Source organism: Haliotis rubra, unplaced genomic scaffold (assembly GCF_003918875.1).
Source record: "Haliotis rubra isolate DU_JTF1 unplaced genomic scaffold, ASM391887v1 Scf86, whole genome shotgun sequence".
Lineage (NCBI taxonomy): Eukaryota > Metazoa > Mollusca > Gastropoda > Lepetellida > Haliotidae > Haliotis > Haliotis rubra.
The window spans coordinates 146157-165267 of NW_025767590.1; the positions used below are offsets into that span (position 1 = coordinate 146157).

A 19111-nucleotide genomic window follows, 5' to 3' on the forward strand; every position below is an offset into this window, starting at 1 on the left:
GTTCAGTATCATGATGGGGTTGTCAATAGGTGTTCTAAACGTGTGAAGTTTTGCCTCCACCAGCATCAGCTGTAGTAACTTCCAAACCACCCTAGACATTCGGTATTATAACGGTCCTGCCAAAACATTCTTAAAATACAATTTTATTATCCTCTATTGAATCTTAACGGTTTACAGTTACAACATTGGTTCATGTCAACATATATTGGGGTATAACATTCTGTCCTTTATGGAATATACATACTGTTGGTTGAAAGGAATGTATATATTTGCAAGGAGATTATTTCACACTCAAATTATTTACTGCGATCAGTATACAACTCTTAAGTCACCAAGATTTTAATAGTTGTTTTGAAAGCTTGCGACTGCTTCCGGTCACCTTCCGGTAAGCAACGAGAAAGGTGCAAGACAATGCATCCTTAAAGCTTGTGCCCTTATATCTTTTCATCAACATCTGCTCAAGTTTTAGAAGATCTGCTGTTGTTGGGCAATCGACCTTGTAAGGAACAATCAACAACAGTAGGATGCATTAAAGTGGAAGAAGCTATTTAGTTCGGCAATGTTAAACCTCCAGTATTTCTTCAGTGTTCACATCCTGTATCGATCACAAAAAATCGATTGTTTCACATTCGGACTACAGATAACAACTCACTCTTGAAGCTGTGGCAGAGTCTCTCAAGCCCTTGTTGATTCTTGCTCAATCGAATATCACGATAGCAGCAGACGACAGTTACCGAGTGGAGCGAAACAAGCAGACGACATCTCTCTCCAGTACAAGCGTCTTCTCCACTTTGTTTTAGTGAGTGTGTTTAGACGAGGTTCCTACGTGCTTCTGGAGGACATATTTTGTAGGATGATAGTCCATGTGAAGGCAACGACATAAACGATAGAATGGGTAAATATGCATTTTTTGCCGCTTTATGAGAATTTTACTCTACATGTACCAAAAAAACATTATTATTACAGTTGTAAATTTGCAGTATACATAGCATTAGGAAAAAGTCAGTGATGGTAACATTCACCTTGCACCTTTAATTCATTCCTCGTCCTAATTCGTTATGTTTTACCACGGAGCGTCAGTGATTGTATTCAATACTTAAAGAATCTTTTTTTTCATTCAAAGCTAGGTTTGCCCACATTGTTACAGTAACAGTAACAGGTGAGGGGATATGGGGTTTAACATCGTACTTAAGAATATTTCGCTCATATGACGCCGTGCAGGCGTGTTTATGTGTGGCTGCTTGTACTAGCCCAGATTTAAGCTGGTTTGATAGTGCTAGCTCACTGAGATACCATGCTGAAGTAAAGCGTGAATACCCCACTCAGACACATTAAACTGACTTCGAGCCGACCAGTCTGTGTTGTACCCATTAATGCCGAGCGCTAGGCAGGAACCAACAAGTGCCATATTTTAACGTCTTGTGGTATGACGCGGCCGGGGATCGAACCCGCGACCTTCCGCTCTCCGGGCGGACGCTCCACCTCTACGCCTGAGGCGGCGTAACAGTATCAGCTTACCTCTCTCAAAAACTAAAAATCAACAAACCGTTCCTATTGTTCTATTATTGTTACAAGTTCGGAGTTATAGCAGCAAGAAATAACAACATGATAACAACACGTCCAATCCAACACTATAGTAAGAACGATTTTAAAATCCCTGCAAGGGATATAAAAAGATAAAATATTTAGCATATGTTAAGTACAATCATATGCTAAATATTTTATCTTTTTATATCCCTGCGGTTGATTGAAAACTCGAACAGTTAGTTAAAAATTTAGTTGTTATCAGTGAATCATTTGTTTATGAATTAACTGCCAAAAATTACTTCAGAAGACGAGAGTTACCAAACTTTTCTGACACTGTAGATGGTCAACAGCGTTATCGAAGACATCTTTCGTGCGAAAGATGGTTTTGTCTACCATATTCTATTGAGAAATAATTATGCCATCAGGATATGGTGGCCAACCTTTCAGAAAGCTTGACATCAAGACAATCTTAAAAGAGGACCTGGGCCCCGTTCCACAAAGCGATCGTAGCGCTAAGACGATGGTAACTCTTATACTTTAACATAGACTTACGACAGTCGTAGCGCTACGATCGCTTTGAGAAACGGGGCCCTGGCTTGCTGGGTAATAATCAAGTTCATATCGGAACCGCAACTTTATGCAGAACATCCGGGGGTGTTTCATTGACAGCGAAAAAGCATAAACATTAAAACATGTTGCTGTTCCCACTCCTGGCGTTCGCCATTATGGAATGTAATAGTCTCAGAGTTAAAAAAGTAGGAGATGGAGGGCATCATCACAACATATCTTCCGACCCATATAGTATTGGCAAATGGAAATGATATGATCATGTCTGCAGGGGGTTTGTGATCACATCTAAGTGGTTCGAATGGTTGGTGTGAAGATATGGTGGCGCATTTGAAAAGGTCGGGTATCAAATCCGAATTTGCATTTTGCAGCCAACAGGGCCAATAGCAGATAAAACCACCCCGGTTTGCTGGACATGCATGAATTCAACGCGCCATGCTTCTGTCATTTTCATTCATATGGTTCCATTCAGTAAGTAAGAGCAGCGCCGTGTTTATTGCGCGCCGTGGGTTGATTTTGCTGGCCATGGCACGACCGTTTTGCTGTTGGAAGAACTGTGTTAAAATCCTATCACGATGAGCTTGTGATTATCATATTGAACGATAAAAAGTTTCCAAACACATCTTCCACCATGAGTGTAGCTTGGATGTTGCACGTGTGGTATTAACCCGTGACTCCGCCGCAGTTCAGCCGCTGTGATTCACCCTCTTCCCATTATGGGCACAATCGAAAGTGAACCTCTGTGCGTCAGACTAATGTTGGCATTCCCAGTGCTGCATCACCGACGGCTCTGATGCTAAATGATGGCAGAAGGTTGTTTGATGACTGGACACACAAATGCCATCTGTGCAGACATAATGTCACCGTCTTGCTGTATGATCCTGTAGTTTAACCTCAAAATAAAATATCGTCTACCTTTTGGCATAGCATGTATGTCAGGGTATTGTAATTATGCTAAACCCGTCCATTGTAACACAATTACCCAGCTGCATATATTCTCTTTAAAAGAGCAGAAGATCCTGAAATATAAATGCCAATACCAACTACATGTATTAAACATGAATGATGTGTCTTGACGCCAAATATACCTTGACAGAACATACATATCCGTAAAACATGACACCAAAACGATTCCTATCATTTGAACGCGCCGCACAGCACAGCCACTCATCTTGACACTTTCAAGAGCAGTCTCTATCTTTTTCATTCAGCTTATGTCATAGATGTGATGTACTTGAGTTAAATATTGTGCTTGAACTAGCGATGCGACGCCTGCAACCTGCAGAGTGTCTACGGGTTGTTGACATGAAGACACAGTACAGTGTCAAATGCGTTCAATGTTTCACAGTCTGGGATTACCAGACAACGGAATGGGTACCAAAAAACTCAAGATGCTGATGGTCGATCCATGTCAGGGGGTCCCAGGTCAATGACAAGAGTAAACAATCGATTGATCTAAAACCATGCTCTACGAAAATCGAACTTGAACGGCGAATGGAATTGCTGCAACCTTCAATTAGAATACCGTAGAACAGGTTGTGGGACAGATAATTAGAAATCATCAACGTGCAGCCTCATCTCCACTATCACTATGACCCGAGCAAACCCCAGTCCATATTGTGTAAGGGGCGGTGGGATGGCATAGTGGTTAAAGCGTTCGCTCGTCACGCCGAAGACCCGGGTTCGATTCCCCACATGGGTACAATGTGTGAAGCCCATTTCTAGTGCCCCTCCCCTCATTCCAAGCAGCTCAAATACCATGGCCATCAAGGTACCTATCCCTTTCATTCCATGAACGCATCTGGAAAAACATAGAGGGACGTGGGCGTCAACGTTGGCCTGAAATTGGTCAGGTGCTGCAAGAGGAGTAGGACAGAATCCCTCAAATTGCCCTTTGGAGACTCGCACGCTCTTTGCATCGTCAACTATTTCATATTTTGGTGCGGTATTATGCGATACTAAAGCAAAAACAACAACTCTGAAATTTCCCATCTTACATCCTTAGTTCTTCATAGTCATCAACCGCCACACTTCTACTACCGGTTTTAATGTGTTCCCAATTCGTTCATTATTGTCATACCACTATTATTTGAAACTAGTATCTCTTAGAATTGAGAAATTTAAACTTGTTTCCGAGTAAATCTTGAACGCAACGTAAAACCCATTTCACCTCACCTCAGGACGCCTCACCTTCCAGCTGCCATGGTTCTATGAAGATGTATACAACGATCTGACTAAAATAACCAAACGTCAATATGTATGAAGAATAATAGCATTCAAACACTTAACTGGTAAAGCACTAAGCATAAAAACTTAGTATGTTGATGTCTTTTGGGAATACTTTTACTGAGTACGTGTTTGAGATAAGTGGGTGCTTCCAAGGTCAGAATCGATGGCCACATTCTATTTAAACAACAGTCACATCTCATTTAGGGAAGGGGCATTTCAGAAGCTCTTACAATGATGATACGACTGATATGGATTTCCATAATAAAGACGTTGAAATCCATAATTCATCTCTTCTCTTCATTGAATTTTACCTAATGTAATTATACTCGTGCATGCGCGTCACGCATACTACAAGTGACAATAATCTTGAACGCCACCTGTCTCCGCAAGTTTTGTAAGAGTACATAAGTGAGTTTTATGTCCGAATCCACCGCACGAATGGATGACTCCATGGTCCGAAAACAGAGGTCCGTTCTAGGTCTATTCTTTGTAATCTGTGCCCTGTGTGAAACACTGGTTTATTAGTTCAGTCTTTGGCAGACGGAAGGTTCAGAAGCTGGAAGAACCTAAACTTGTTAATTGTTTCACGGTTATTTCTTGTCCCTTCATCGGGTGACCATTCAGATAGTATTTTATTTTACTACAGCTGTCAAAAAACATTCTGGAGGACACGCATCGCTAGTTCAAACGCAATATGTAAATCAAGTAAATCACATCTGTACGACAAGCCCAAATTGTGGCCGGAATGACAATCGATTCGATTCCCTTTGTTGACATGTATAATATACTAAGCAGCAAAAGAAACGACAGTTTGGAATATTCCTTCGCAGAAACGGATAACCGTAAACTCATTTAATGATTTGATTGTATATTTTTGACAACATCTCCAACTTTACCTGAGCAAAGACATTCCTTCCCAAACTCAGAATGAAACCCAGGAAATGGTCTCAAAAACGCAACCTGATCTCGGAGATGGTACGGTGTCCTCCATGTTTTCCATGCAACTCATGCTCCACGTGCTGTTCACAAGGACCAGCTCTATAAAATGTACCCCCAAACCTGGTTGAAACATTCACATTACAACGTCAGCAGGATGCCGCGACTCACGACAGCTCAGAGGAACCAGGCGCTAGGAAGACTTGAAGCTGGTGAACGTGAACGTCTGCAGCAACGTTTGCCCTACACAAATGATCACCAAAACTGGCGATATGAGATGTTGTCGGTGCTGCGTATCAACACGCAGAGTGGAACACACGGAACAACAATATGGCGACGACGAACCTCCATTGCCGCCTTAGCGTTGTCACAGACCAAAATGTGTTATGGAAAGAGACTCATAGGGAGGTGCAAGCATCATGGTATGGGGTGGAATAGGCCTGAACCAGAGAGTGGGTCCTGTGGTGTTCCAGAACCTTGGTCCAGGGAGAGGAGGCGGCATCACAGCGGTGCGTTACATCGACCAAGATCTCAGACCCCACGTCATACCACATTTCGAACGTCACCGGAACAACCTTTTCTAGCATGATAATGCCCGGGCCCATACTGCCAGAGCTACAGCACTTCCTACAGCAGGACTTCCTACAGCAGAACGGTGTCAACATTGTGCAGCGGCCAGCCCTTAGTCCTGATTTAAACCCAATTGAACATCTTTGGGATGAAATCCAGAGGAGACTGAATAATGTCATACCAAGGCCGAACACAGCCGATTTATTGCTCCAGGCCTTTCTCAGAGTGTGGTTCCAGGTGCCAATGGCCTTCATCAATCAAACGTTCGCGTAATGTCTTGAAATTGTGTTATTCATTGATGTGTCAGGATATTGTACACAAAATATGTTTTTGATCCGCTTATAAAGTCCATTTCTGTAATGATTTGATAACAGTGCCTATCTAGTTTTGAATTCATACTGACTTTTTTTTTGCTGCTGAATAAATGTTCCCGTAATTGACTTTCCTTTGCATGCATTTGTGATGTATGCAACCAGCAGGGAATGGTGTGCTCACCCCTACACTCACCCCATATCACCGTAAATAGACCGTAAATGTATGATTATGGAAAGACCTTTGTGACATATTATGTTTTACTGACATAAAACGACTTTAACCCAATCTAGTCCCCATTAAAAGATGTTACGAGGTTTGTTGTGTGGGATAACTACTGAACCCTTCAGTCTATGAGATACCAGTCACACATCGTGTCATATTGTACCTGCATGTCTACTGGACGTAAAACAGAATTTGTCTACTGGACGTAAAACTTCAGTTGCTGGCGATGTATAGCCTGTTCTAATATTGCTTTGTTTTGTATGGAGTTATATTATTATGGTTACATACTAGTTCTAAACAACATCTGTGATAACTTTGTTATTTCACTGTCCAAGTGAAGGATTTTATATTAATTAGAAGATAAACATACTCTGTTGGAAAATCAGAGGTATATAACGAATTCATAACAGCTCTTAATTTGATTTAAAACCGAAAGCGTAGCGTTCCAACGTAGTATGCTTCTCTCCATTCTACCATAATCGCGTTATTAACATTTCGTAAAAATACATACTGCGTTTTGGAAAATCAGAGGTATATAACGCAATTATATACCTCTGAATGACTTCAATTAACCAATCACAATCCATTATTTGCTGAAGTCATGGTAGAATTACATGTATTCAGTATGTAGGTGTAACTTACATAGTCACAATATGGCTGAAATACTGCCGATTTGACATTGACTTGTAACGAACTCTTATAAATCGAATGTATGATATATAACATACAGATAGTAAACGACAGCGTATTACTGACAGAACGTGTGAACAATGAAATGGTAAAATCTTGACCAATAATTTGAAAATGTGATTAGATGGGATTCGAACCCGGAACCCTTGACTTTTCGGCTGCCCAGGAATATTTATCTTCAAATGTATTTCTAGTTTTTCATATCTTAAACGCTCGCCAGTCGGCCTGGTGAAAAAAATAACACGTTGATCAATTTTTACTTTGTCAATAATTTTCAGAACAACTCGATTTACTTTCTTTTTTCCTAATTCAATGCTTAATGAAGCATTGACGTCACCCATTGTTTAATGTTCACATCCCACTCCAAACTACGGCATGTCTATCCCACTGTGAGAATTCACCTAAGGGCTGACAACCTTTATTATTAAGAATGTCGATAACCGCTGTCTGTTCCTAATCTCCTAAATCATTTTTCCATAAGGGAAATGAGTGTATTTGTCTAAAGACCACGCCATTGTTCCATTTCACCTTAGTATTATTTACTCACAGCGACATGTATGTACTTGTGTGTTTGTTTGTACCTGTCCGGGGATATTCTCCAAGTGATCACATATGTACTATGAATTCCAGTGTTTAAAAAAGATTATGAGAAGAAAAAGTAAATCATTAGTTGTGCTTGTGTACTTCAGAATCGTTTGATTCTGTAAGCGTCTTAAGCTATGGGAGTGTTTGCCCGATGTAGGTTAGTCTGTCGTACAGACCCTGAAGTAAATATATCCAAGAAAGCCCACGCAAGTCTAGAAAATGTGGCATGTCTAGATTTCCTCAACTTCTCAAAATGAAGAAAGTCTCAGGGCACCTTTTCATTATATTTTTTTTTAACTATGAACTTTCTTTCAGTAAAATATGTTCATTTCAGAGACTAGTTGTTAGTCTAGATGTAGGTGTGTGGGTGAATATGATGAGAGGACTTCAGGTAACCTATGCTTCAGTGACACCATGTCTAAGATGTAATGAAATCATTACAGAATATTTTAATCGTTCTAATGGAGTGAAACAAGGCTGTATATTAAGCCGTCTGTTGTTTCCCTGTTTCGTAAATGATGTGTCATCGCATAGGAAGCACGACGTACACACATTTCCAGATATTTGAAATATTACTGTCGTTGTTTTCCGATGATGTTATTTTTGTCCCTGACACATTGACATGTTTACATAACCAACTTCATAGTCTTGAAAACATTACAGATTCACACGCACTAACGATAAACGTATAAGGCGAACATTACATTTAGACGAGGAGAGTGGTTGTTTTAACCACATCTTTATATTCTCATTTATATCAAGGATGATTCAGAATGTTTCAGATGAAGCATCGAAAGATAAACGAGCGTTAATGGATTTTTTGCAATCTGCGAAAGATTGGTTTTGTTTACACTTCCGTTTTCTTAAAACTATTCGATATTCGGATTCAGCGTATTCTATGCATGTATAACGAACGACAATATTTGGTTTAGAAAGAGTTGAAAAATCAAACGGGTGAAAATATGACTTCTAAGAAAACTTCCTAATGTTTGTTTGCAAACATGAAATGTTGGTGAATGGTGACTGCGGTCGATACCACTCTATATAAATATCATGTGTCGTTCCGTAAAGTAATGGAAAAACGTGACTGGATGAGGGTAACCTACCAAGATCATCATGGTTTTATATTAAAATGTCTGTGCTAACGATGCTTTTTCTATTCGTTCCACATTATTTTCTCATGGATTGGCTCACTCAAGCTGTTGGCGATTATTTAGTAATAGTTGGCAAAATAGTTTGATTAATATGTTCCATGAATGAACGAATTGTGATACCCATGCTGGTTCTAGGTTCACCCTGTATAACGAGTCCTATATAACCAGAAAACACACCTTTCTCTAGCCGATGAAATAAAATATGAAAATGTCATAACGTAGCTTAAACCTGTGCTTCTGAGTGACTTCAGGTAAACGAAAGTAGATGCGCTGATATTGATGAGCGATTATGGCTTTATCCTAGATGTCACTCAAGAGTCGAGAAAGAATACTTTCGTTTAGAATGTGAATATTGCAATGCCATTACTAGAAGGCAGAACCTACTGACAATCTTTTGCCATGATCCAGATATGTATGAATTCATCCAAATGCTGCCGTCATCCTCATGTAAACAATAACTTGGAAAACGATGTAAATACCTGTATTAGAGCCTGATGCTCATGGTGTCAATCACTGGTGTCTGGTCCAGACAATTGCTGCAAAGATGAGGTGAGGTGATCATGAGGTGAAATTGGGCAAATGAACAAGTTTGCAGTGTTTATAACTAAGGAGCAAACTTCTTCACAAGTTCTTGACCAAAATCAAACTTGAAACGGGGATAAACTAGGAGATAAAATATCAGCGGCTGTATCGTGACCAAAACAAAATCTTGTAAGTGGGTAAAAAGTGGGTTTGGCAATTCAACACTCTGACCGTCGCTCAGTCTGTCAGGTTCCACCCCGGATTTCTTAATCGTTTCTCTGCCTGCTCATTCTTTTGATTAGCATGTTGATCCAGGTATAGTGACGTGATTACGAAAAACATCATCCCAGACATCAGTGACACCCTGACGGAACACGTGCAGATCGTTCTGTGACGACAACAGAAGCCTCCCCACACCGTGATGCTTCCTCATGCCACACGCTCATTGAGTCGTCTCCAAATTGCATACTCACCGCGAAGGTTGAACCTTGTTTCATCTCTATGGTCTAACGTGCAATGAGGAATGTCCACAGCATTGTAATACTGGCAGGTGTAACAAACAGACCGGGGAGTGTCATAAAGGATGTGTCACTCCCTATCGAGGCGACTTCTGTAATGAGACTACAATTTTGACGCCAAGCAAACAACATTCTGCTGCCAGTAAACCTTCATTCATCGTTATGCTAACTATCCACTGTATCTGGTATATGGACGTGTGTTATGTGTGACAGGGGGAGGTGTGGTAGCCCGGTGGTTAAAGCGTTCGCCCGTCATATGACCCGGGTTGGATTCCCCACATGGGTACAATGTGTGAAGCTCTTCTGGAGTTTTGGAGTCCCCGCCGTGATGTTGTTGGAATATTGCTAAAAGTGGCGTAAAACTAAACTCACTCACTCTTCTGTCCATGAGGAGACGTCGTGTTGCCGTCATGGCCGCCCTTGGAGGTCACATTTATTACCAACTCCTTCCAATGGCATTATCAGTGTGAAGAAGTTCGCATTGGGGTCTTAGCACGTCATGCATTATAGAATGAAACTACAATCCTCTTTTCATCGTCTGTATTGTTACCTGGATGATATCAGGATGATATCATGCACACACTAACAATTTAACAAGTATCAGTTTTTTATTTCTTTGAGTATATCAAATTGCAAACAGTACTATCGCCTACATTGTCTTACACTCACAATGAAGTAACGCAAGCCGCTTCCAATAGGAACTGGATCTTCCCAGAACGACACTTAGCGAAACGATAGAGGCAGGCTGAATGTTTTATTCATTACCAAATTCACCACAGGGAAATATATAAATACCCTTACATGAATATATAATTTTCAGATAGAACGATTGATGATAGTCCTCAATAGGTAACCCCAATGTTCGTTAACCGTTGCTTTCATAAGGGAATAACCGGGGCTTTTGTCCACACATCGATTATTAATGACCCAGTTTATTCTTTCGAAAAGACATAACAAAAGGTTACCACTAGGCCGGAGCGATTCGTGCTGAGAATATCAAGGTGAACTGCTTCTATTTTGTGTGGAGTTTATCCAAAATAGGATATTGTATTGGGCATTTCGAGAATACAATCATTGATATCACAAAGAAGCATATTTCATTTATATAAAATTTGTTTCATTTCTCATATTAACGCTCTCTTTGTGAACTGTTTGACAAGCATTCTAGAAGTTGTAAACAATAGGAATGACAAATGTTTATTGATGATCAACTCCTTTATTGTACAATAGCGACGTTTCCGTATTCACCACCTCATGATTGAAAACGGTATAAGTATCTGTACCGAAACGTCGCTATTCTACAATAAAGGAGTTGATCACCCATAACACCATGAAAAGGTTTGTAAAGATGACTGATCAATCACTGGGGCCGTAATTATTTAAACACTTCTCAGTTCTGTCTACACTTAAACAAACTGTTGCAAACGGCTGCAATTTGTAACGGTCTGTTGATAAACATTGTCGTGATCAGTCTTATATTATTACTCATTTGAAAGTGAAGGCATTTATTTCATGCAGATTTGATATTTTGTAACTCGTGTCTTTCTTATTTCGTTGCAGAATGACAACTTTGGTTATAACATTTGATTTGAACACACGTATCTCATTTGAACATTCCCGTTATCAGACAATTTCTTGCTTTAAGTTGCGTTGAAGACATTTTCAGATTATGTTTCGAAGGTTCCATTGCTGTCCAAATGTAGTATTTTAGTTTAAGTACTAAGACAGGCACTTGACTAATAAGGGAAACTGAAAATATCCTTGACGTCGTGTTTTCAGGAGTTTCTGGTACCGTGGAACCTGTGTGTTGAATGCCAAAGTTTAATGCCCCAAACTCAAAAGATAAACAAACAGGCATCTGTGCCGTTTGGACTCGAGTGTGTACAAGATACTTACGTAATGCGTGTATCTACAGATACTATACAATGGTCTGTTTCACTTCCTCCTTGTTCTGAACCCCGTTTCATGTTGTACCGCTGTGGGAAATAGAACCACTACACTACCCGTGTGCCCAGTATCCCTGAACGTCCTGTGATCATTGAGGACAATGTGTTCTTCTCGAAAGGCTGATTTAATAACACTGTTCTCGTCAGCTACTAACAAGCGCGTTCATATCACCTATGTGGTTGTCCCAACGCTCTGCTACGTGAGCCGATCGTCGTAGTCATTGTCTCAGCTGCTGAATAATAAAAGGTGGAAAAGGTCATGAACTTACATTCCATTCAAACAAACGCGACGAACCGACTGTGTCAAAACCATATCGACTAAATCGGTTCCGACCATATAATAATGAATAATAATGAGTGTATTCTTTTAACGCTAAATACTCCCGGCACTAAGTGTCTGCTCGAAGCGCTTGCACAGCACATTATTACCCCGGATAACCCAAGCTGCGCTAGAAGGTTATAGTCACATGACTTATCCCACCGGGTACCCATTTTCGGCTGGGTGAACAGAGGCATGTTTGAACAAACTCACTTGCCTAAGGTGAAACCACATGTATCATATTTGTTTCGTTGTGAGACAGGACTGAAGTCCTAGAAACTCACAAGAGTCAAGCTGCCGAACAATGTCACCCATCCAAGACTCTCCGCGCCCAATGTTGCTTAACGTCAACTGAGCACTATGCACATGACCACATGCCACCACATCTAAAGGACGTGTTAATGAATCACTATCACATAGTGATAGTAGCAGGTTTCTGTCGAAGGTTGAGTATAGCCTGCCCCACTAGCAGTATGCACCACAAACCCATGCAAACACAATTAATATCAGAGACAAGACCCTTCGCATATCCATAAACAATCTGCAGAAACAATTGCACAATTCCAACTTATCGTAGGCATGTATTGCTTCCAAATAGTGATGATACCAGGTGTTCATGAACAGGTGAACGTATCCTCCCTACTGGTGGTACCGTCATAAACACATGCAAAGGCTAGTCAATTGTGCAACTGAAAATTATACACCGGGAACATTTCTTAGATGTCAAAACAGGGAATTGCATCGGACATGATTTTTGTCCTTGTTACGTCATGTTTGAAATGTCCTTCACATGTCTAACATTATCGGAGTGACGGATATTCTTTCATCAATAACCTTCCCTGTGTTTACTTCAATCAGATGTGTATTAACACGGTAGGCAGATACCCCCTTCCGATCCATTATCTCGGACCAGCTTCACATGGTGTCTCACAGTCCTGGAACAGCATTGATTTCCTCTCCCTTCCAGCCCTTTCTGTAATATATGCAAAAGCCATAAAGGAAGTATTTCCAGATTTTTCTCAAATTCTTTTCAGTTTACAATGTTTTAAAACAGTACTATACATTTTCAAAATTAAACGCTCAATTGCCTTGGTGCATTCACTTTACAGTCATTATCATCGTTTGAATGTACCTAGATTTTTAGACCCGTAAAGATCCTGGTCCTCAACAACCATTTTGTGCGACAAATGAGATCCGGTGACTAGGTTCGATGACTTGATTGATGCATGTCACCGTAGACAATTGCGTAGATCGATGCTCATGGGGTTAGTCACTGGATTGTCTGGCTCGATAATTTACAGCCCTCTGTCATACAGCTGAATCATTGCGGCGTTAAACAACAAAACAACAATCTGCGCATTATCATAGGCTCTGTCACATATGCATTATCTATTATATAACATGTCCACGATGTCGCGGTAAGTGATATCCTGACAACCACAGTTACAGTGATCAGCAAGGCTTCACACGAGCTGTTCTGTCAATACCAGACTGCATTAAACCTCTTTCAGCATCCTAGAATTACAATGTAATTACACCACATATTGATGCGAACATCACAGCCTACAATAGGTCATATTGATGTCAGATGTCCTCGTCTCGAATATCCTCAAACAATTACGATTCAGCGAAGCACAACTATAGCTAGCAAGTTTTATTCCATTAACACAATACTGTGTATTGATTAAGGCGCTAAAATGCATTATGTACGTTTTCGATGATGACTTAAGTGAGGCGGGGCAGGAATGTCTCGCATGATTCAAGCTTGACAGAAAGAGAAAGTAATAACTATTATAATAAATTCTGGTGCTAGCTTCAGGGAAGTACTGAACTCTCGGTACACTGCACGTAAGCTTCGTGTTTATAGAGTTAAAACAATATGTCATGTCATTGTTTAGTTGATAAGGACACGACATGTTAGACCAGTCATAGTGTCAAATGTCATGATTTAGTTGGGCAGTTGTTTCTCGTATGTGTTTTAGCTCGTTCTTTCTTTCATCCGTCGGTCGATTTTGGATCTATCAGTCATTCAATTCTTCGGGCGGTCAGTTAGCCAGATGACTCTTTACCTGGGCCGACATCTACAATTAGTCAACATTACTTGATACGTGGCAAGGTTACTAGTACCTATGTCGACTTGTTGAAGTGAACGATTAACGAAGACTTTTAAATGCCACTTAACATCATACAGGGGACTTTACCGCTTTGTTACAGAGGTAACAGTGAAGATGAACATCTTTTGAAGTGAACCTCTCGGGCTGCAGTTTATTCACAATCTTACGCATGTCTTGCATTGCCACTTGTGATTCACCGCTTCAGCCTTCGCGGAGCCCGACACCGGACCCCTACAGTGAAAGTGGATTTTTCCGTTACACGTTAAACACTTGCTGTAAATTTAGGAGGTCATTTCCATTTTGTACGTCGAAATATGTCGATATGTTTCCGCTGGCTGTTTCTTGAGTTCCAAGTCGTATTATTACAAAAAAGCCAAGTAAAACCACACTGGCTCACCCCATGTGTATGAACTCTTACTGATGTTTTCCTGATCGTCCAACCTCACACATTATCATTATAGCTTACATAATTTGCAAACATATGTTACAGAAATAAAACGTTTTTCTGTATTCTCATGGGCAGCATATAATCGTCCCATTCATACAAATAGGTCCATTTGTTTTACTGGCTGTGGTTTATGAAGATCACACAAAAATGTATTTACGTTACGTGGCAGACTATTTACAATTTAGAATAATAAAGTGTTCACACTTTTATCAAAAGATATACTGTTGTTAGGCTCATAAACATTTGCTAATCTTGACGCCACATTTCAGTGTGTAGGGTTCCGCCCCTTAGACGCGTGAGGGTCATATGAGAATCGTCTCGATACCACAGATTCTCCCATACTATGATCAGCATCAGTCCCTGGGTTTCATCAAAATATTGAACGTCTTTACTGTTGTTATTCCTGTTTACTATGTTGACAAACCGTGAAATACAACCCAAAGTGTTGTTGTGTAACACTCCGCTCTGCAATATCCTTCCCGGTAAACAATCGTCAGCTTGATCCCCAGGATCCAGAGATTGCTATCATGAGCATCGGTCCAGGCAAATGAGATACGTTTACATGATGTCATCGAGCCTGATCCATTTAGCCACCTCTGACGAATGTATATGTCGCTGGGGACCTAACGAAACCATATCTCTGAATGGTCTTTTATTCCTTACTACTTGCAGGTCTTCTATCAGAATTCTGTCCTTCCTATAACGACTCCTACGGGGATAGGCAAAGCGCCTTTTACTGTCCTGTCAAAATGCGACTCTTCACCGCTAACGACCATTTCTGCTGCGGTAACAACACCCGCAGATTCTGCTGCCAAGACATCACGAAGAGCATTTACAGCCATGCAGAATCGGAATCAATAGCCTATTGGAATGAATTGTAAGTAACAATGAAGTAAAATGACTGCTATTTGCCCCGAGGTCATCCTTAATATAGCAACGTAGAGCGGAATAGTGCAGTGGTAAGGCGTCTGCCCGTCGCGTTGAAGGCCCGGGTTCGATCCCCGATGGAGGCACCTAGGTTCGGGTCCCGAGGTGGGCACATTTGCGTAGTACTTAGATCCACATTGTCTCAGTTCACCCAGCTGTACAATGGGTACCCGTGAGGATGTGCTGGCAATGTGAGTGTTTAGTTCATTGCGCCTAACAGGGAGTTGAAAAAGTATTGGAAAATACGATAGCGTCATATGACCGGGGATAGTAATGTACGTAGCGCCGTGAGCAGGCAATGTGCGTGGATATGAGCGCCATATAAGCGGACTGTTACTAACATATCGGGACGAGAAGCCTTGCGTTATAACCTTTGACTCGATCAGCTGTCGATGTTATCAAGTTGATTGTGACATTGAACCTCTGTTCACCCTACATTCGTAACGTATCCATGTTTCAGTTGGCCCTATTTTGCTGTCATCGGGTTTGCTATCATATCGGTTCTGTTTGCGCCGTTCCTTTTCCCTCCAAAGAAGTCTGTGATCATGTCCTGACCTGATGTCAGGGTAAACACCAGCCTTACCTCCCCTTCATGACCTTCTGGAGGACAAGGGGGCAGTGATATGTGAGCATTCTATCGTCACAACATCATCCCATATAGAAGATACATTGTTTTGCTACTGGATTGAGATTCTCAGTGTGGTGTTATATTTAAACTCAGCGCCATACTATGAACCAGAACTTAGAACAGCCATCATCCCTATATTGTAAGACAAACCTAACACTGTGATACATTTCAATTAGCTGTTGTATATGTTCATGTAATACCGAGCGTAGTTGTTCGTTACAAGATTGTACAATGAAACAGGTGGTAAATCATCATTAAATGGCACTGGAAATTATTTGATACTGGTATTATCAATTGCTGAAACCCTCGGTGTGATCAACTGTGCTTCTTCGAGTGACTGACGGCGGGCTTCTTCAGATCGTTGTGCCATGACGAATAGAGTTATCGTTAAAGCGTAAAAGCTCCATATTTTATCACACCTGAAATATGTCAATGAGAATACCGTCCATTTTAACAAGATGAAGGTACACATCACCAATCAACCATTTACCGTAACAGTAGGAAACCATTGTGTCACAAACACATTCCAGTCATTGTTCCACCAACACATGCAAACCAAAAGCTTTGATTCACAATGAATTATACTTGAAGTGTGATAGTAAGAATGCCGTCCATTATAACAAGATAAAGGCACAAGTCACCAATTAGTCAGTTATTGTTACAGTAGTCAACCATTGAGAAGTCTTATGAGCGTTTGTAATCGTAATGATGTCGTTGAAAAGGAGGTAAATTCAATAACACGTCGTATTAAAGCTCCAAATTGAATTACACCTGAAATGTGATACTGAGAATGCCGTCCATTGTCACAAGATAAAGGTACACGCCACCAATCAGCTCTTTACTATAGCAGTAAAAATCCATTGTTCCACAAACACATGCAAACCATTGTTCCACAAACACATGCAAACCATTGTTGTACAAACCCATATAAAACATATGAAATAAACAATGCCATTTAGAAAGTGGCGAAATGTAACATATGTTATATTTGGATGGGACTCAACCCAACAAAAATACTAGAATCTGTACTTTACAATAAAGTGTAATCCCAAATATAACATATGTTACATATAAAACATAGTTCCACAAACACGTGTAAACAATTGCTCCAAAACACACGTGGGCCATTGTTCCACAAACACATGCAAACCATTGTTCCACAAACACATGCAAACCATTGTTCCACAAACACATGTAAACCATTGTTCCACAAACACATGTAAACCATTGTCCCATAAACACGTGCAAACCATGTAGACCATTGTTCCACAACTCATGGCCAATATCTATACTGCCCAACAGTTACAGACTATCTGTTCCGAAATCACAAACGTCTCATATACACATGTTGTAATACTTTCCGACAGTGGGGATGTATCTTTCATTTGCATGGGTAGTTCATGCTGTTGATCACTGGATTGTTTGGTCAAGGCTCAATTATTTACAGAACTGGAACATTGCTGAGTGTGGCGTTAAACAGCAAACACCAAAAACATTTGCATGGATTTCCAAAATAACAAAAGTGTTAGAATGATAGAAGCAACCGTTAAAAGAGAGATAAATGTTGGGAAGTGATGCTGTGATGCTTCCATTGCCTCATATTTCAGATGAGTCAGTATCCCTGTTGAACCTCCTTTCATCGCAACGTTGGTTCACATTGTGCAGCTAATGATGGTTCAGTCCATGTTTATCCTTGGATTGCGACTTGTAATGTAAACAGGTGAACAAAAGTACCTCTTAATGTTCCACTAAAAACCATTAAGATCTTTGAACAGTCTTCTTTGAAAGGAAGCCAATCGATACTATAAGAACAAGTAACAATACTATTGCGTTGTAGCGTTGTACAGATTTGCTTTTGAGACACACAAATGGTTAAAAAAAAGCGAGCTGGTCCTTCGGGAGCTGACACTACTTTAAAGATAATAATCGTAGAAGACTAAGTATGGCATATTTAAAACATGAGCAACAGACTTATGTCTGTGGTCCCACGAGAGTCTATTTCGGGGAGATCAACAGTTTTCTATTGCTTGCCAAGGATCTGTGAGGAACTACAACGAATGTAGAATATTTTGAGTGTCATGAATGTCAAGGGTGGGCTTATGATCTGGCTTCCTTCAGGTTCGTTACTTCCCGTTCTTATCAATCGCCTCAAATTGTTTACTTTACACACATAAAATACACGTGTTTTCCAATGCAATTGAAATGGAGAAGTCTTATGAGCGTTTGTAATCGTAATGATGTCGTTGACAAGGAGATAAATTCAATAACACGTCGTATTAAAGCTCTAACTTGAATTACACCTGAAGTGTGATACTGAGAATGCCGTCCATGGTCACAAGATGAAGGTACACGCCACCAATCAGCTCTTTACTATAGCAGTAATAATCCATTGTTCCACAAACACATGCAAACCATTGTTCCACAAACACATGCAAACCATTGTTGTACAAACCCATATATAACATATGAAATACAAAATGCCATTTAGAAAATGGCGAAATGTAACATTTGTTATATTTGGATGGGACTCAACCCAACAAAAGTACTAGAATCTGTACTTTACCATAAAGGGGAATCCCAAATATAACATATGTTACATATAAAACATAGTTCCACAAACACGTGTAAACCATTGCTCCAAAAACACACGTGGGCCATTGTTCCACAAACACATGCAACACATTGTTCCACAAACACATGCAAACCATTGTTCCACAAACACACATGTAAGCTATTGTTCCTAAAAACACATGTGTACCATTGTTAAATTCAATAATACGTTGTTGTACGTTATTGTGAGTCATCGGATGTTCGCAGGTTTCAAATATGACATTATTATTAATGCATTTTATATGTGTGTTTGTACTTATATATACATTGTAGATAACCTGTAC

General features: G+C 40.3%; 1 long non-coding RNA gene across 1 annotated transcript; it reads left to right on the forward strand.

The window, feature by feature from the left end:
* Positions 1 to 554: 554 nt before the first annotated feature.
* Positions 555 to 16201, forward strand: LOC124262923. Its single transcript, XR_006894726.1, has 3 exons — positions 555 to 895; positions 15335 to 15539; positions 16050 to 16201. It is a non-coding gene; the product is annotated as an uncharacterized LOC124262923 (long non-coding RNA).
* The last annotated feature ends 2910 nt before the right edge of the window (positions 16202 to 19111 follow it).